The following is a 3,589-nucleotide window of genomic DNA, read 5'->3' as shown; positions in this document are numbered from 1 at the left end:
CAGTTTCTATTTGAGTTCATCTTTTCTTAACTTTTCTCTCTCCTATATAGTCTACCAAATTTTTTTTCTCCACACATCATTCTGTATATAAACTGAGCTGACATTTTTCACAATTCTAGGCTTCATCATATTTGCAAATTAAAGACTATGTCAACTTCAATTGTACTTTCAATATACTAAAGGCCTAGTGACTGTCACTCAAAACAAATATATTAGGCCAATTTTTTTTGCAAAAACTATCAAATCCATAATACTTCTTTCTGAGTGTGGTTCTGTTCTAATACTTACTCCTGAAGTGAGAAGCCGCAATTAATTTGACCTGGTGTCTTTTCCTCTCACACATCTCTTTACTTACCACTTGTCCAAATTCTATATTAGGAAGGGAGACAGGGAGCAGAGGTAAAGGCCTCTTTCCAAGTTTTCAAACCTTCCCCCTGCATGCCCTTGAGAACTAAGGCTCAAAATTATGTAGATGCTGTTCCCTTTGAGATAAAAGGAGATACTGTTACCCCACGTGATGAATAAATCATAATAAATCTAAGACACCGAACAAGATGAGCATTAGCAAGAGACCAGTGAGCAAGTTTGAAAAATGAGGATTAGCCAATTGCTCCCTAATGTCAAACCAGGATCCAGTAGAAATAATCATCCCGGCATCTGACAGAGGAAGGTCAAAGGTCAGGATTTGATGTCACCATAGTCTGATTTCCCAACTTCATTGAGCAGGTGCTTAATAAAGCATGATTATTTGTTATGTTTAAAGAGTGCAGAACAAAGCATGATGTAGAGTGATTCCAGCTCTGTTATTCTGGTGAGAACACTGTAACCTTTCTGTGAATGACAGTTACCCAGGGTCATTACTTTGTCAGAGTTGATCTCTTTGCCTCAAAGTATGGAACGCAAAACTATTACATTACATGAAACTACTAATGTCACTGATGCATCTTCAGTGATTATAAAGAAGAAAGAATTTAAGGTCAGCAGAAAGAGCCCAGAATGACTGGGTGATTAGATAAAAACGTGCTTTACTGAGACATGTAAGTGCAAAGGTTGTGTACAACTGGCAGAATTTTTCACACAGTTTATTCATAGAAAGAAAGAGCATGAGAGCAAGAAGGAGATTGAGAGCAAGAAAGAGAAAGAGAGAGAAAGAGAGAAAGGATCTTTTCACAACACAATGCTGACTGTTCTAAGAAGTTTCAGTTAGTGAAGACATCATTAAACATAACAAACCTAATATCAGGACCTTAAAACATTGCTTACTAGGCCCATTTCCTTATCCTTCTCTCTCCTTCTCTTTTTGTTCTTAGAAGTCATTTAAGTTAACAAATTTAATACTTAAACAATTAGAAAGGTCAGAAGCTCAGGAATCAGAACAACTGTCTGCATTTGAATCCCATGTTCCCCACTTAATGTGCCAATCTTTTTAAGCATGTTTCTTAACCTCTTTGTATCTCTGTTACTTTGAAAAAAAATTTTTTGATGTTTATTTATTTTTGAGAGAGACAGAGACAGAGCGTAAACTGGGGAGGGGCAGAGAGAGGGAGACACAGAGTCCGAAACAAGCTCCAGGCTCTGAGCTGTCAGCACAGAGCCTGATGCAGGGCTCGAACCCACGAACTGTGAGATCATGAACTGAGCCTAAGTCAGATGCTTAACCGACTGAGCCACCTAGGCGTCCCTGTATCTCTGTTACTTTGAAATAACAATATACAATTATGAGAATTAACAAGCAACCATCTTTGTAAAATAAATACTTGTTGAAAACTTAACCGACACTCAAGCACACTGGTCTCTATGCCTCCTGGTATTTATGCCCTTGTGTATTTCCCTTGCACCTTGAATCTGTGCTGGCTCTGAGACTCACTTTAAACAACAGCATGCAGGAGACATAACACTGTACAAGTCTCAGATCTAAGCCTTGCAAAGGCCTGGCATTTTCTACCTTTGAGTCTTTGGGGGCCCTGAACTATCATGCACTAAATGTGACCACTGTGCTGGAGAGACCATCTGGAGAGACCACATAGAGAGGACATGTGGAGGGAGAGCCCTGAGGCCATACAAAAGGAGAGAGACACCTGGCTGGCCATCCCAGTATCCCAGCTCAGCCCTGCCTTTCAGCTCTCCCAGCCTGGGAGCCAGACCTGTGATGGGGCCACGTTTTACGTTCCAGCCTCAGTGGTTCTCTAACACTGTCAGCATGAGAGACATAAAGAAAGACCAGGAAATGACTACAAGGGCAACTCAAAGAATTAGGAGATAAAGTAAACTGTTGTTATGTTGAGGCACTGATTTGGGAGAAGAAAGTTTCTTATATATAGATAGCAGAAAGAGGCAATAAGGAAAAGGTGGGTGTTCTGTTCAGTGTGGTAGTATACTACCAAAAAAAATTATATGTTATCAATTGTATATCAATTACTTATTGAAATGATAATATTTTGTTTATATTGGACTACATGAAATAAAATGTATTATTAATATTAATCTCACCTATTTCTTTGTACTGTGTGAAATTTGGCTTCTAGAAAAATTAAAATTACACAAGTGTTTGGCATTGTATTTCTATTTGACAGAATAGTTATAAAGAGTTAAACCTAGAATTGGTTTTAGAATAGACTTTGCTTTTGAGAAGAGTTTTAGATCCCATATACCCTGCACCCAGTTTCTACTATGAACATTTTATATTAGTGTGGCTCATTTATTACAATGAATAGATTAATACTGATATATGATCATTAACTAAGTTCCATTCTTTATTCAGATTTCCTTAGTTGTCATATAATGGCCTTCATCTATTCTAGGATCTTATCCAGGATACGATATTACATTTAGTCATTTTGTCTTCTTAGACTCTTCTTGGCTGTCACAGTTTCTCAAACATTCTTTGTTTTTGATGACTCAGGTGGATTGAATAATGGCCCTTGGGATATATTCCCATGTCCCAATCCCTAATGCCTGAGAATGTGACTTTATTTGGAAATAGGTTGTTTTTGTTTTTATATGTAATTAATATATAAGTAAGTTGAGGATCCTTCAGATGAGATTGTCCTGGGTTATGGGGGTGGACTCTCAATCCAATGATGAGTGTTCTTACAAGAGACGAATAAAGTGGAGATAAACAGACAGAAGAGGAAGAAGCAATGTGATCACAGAGGTGGGAGTGATGCATCCACAAGCACAGGAATGCCAACAACTACCAGAAGCTGGAAGAGTCAAGGGACAGAATTTCTCTGAGAACCTCTGAAGGGAGCACAGCCCTCCCAACACATTTGGAAAACAATGACTTTGACAGTTGTGATAGTACTGGTCAGGTATTTTCTCCCATGCCCCTTATAAAATTCATCTGGTGTTTTTCTCATAGTTAGCATTCTTGGAAGGAAGATTGCAGAGATGAAGTGCCATTTTCTCATATTGCATCAAATGTACATGCTGTCAACATGATTTGTTGATATCACTGTTGGTTTTGACCTTGAACCTCTAGGTCAGAAAATGTTTCTCTATGAAGATACTCTTTCCCCCCAACCTCCTTCTCCATATTGTAACCTTTGGGAGGAATTTTGACAAGCCTGTTTAAAACTGGTAATCAACT

This window comes from Leopardus geoffroyi, chromosome A2, assembly GCF_018350155.1.
Source record: "Leopardus geoffroyi isolate Oge1 chromosome A2, O.geoffroyi_Oge1_pat1.0, whole genome shotgun sequence".
Classification (NCBI taxonomy): domain Eukaryota; kingdom Metazoa; phylum Chordata; class Mammalia; order Carnivora; family Felidae; genus Leopardus; species Leopardus geoffroyi.
This window is presented reverse-complemented; position numbering follows the sequence as displayed.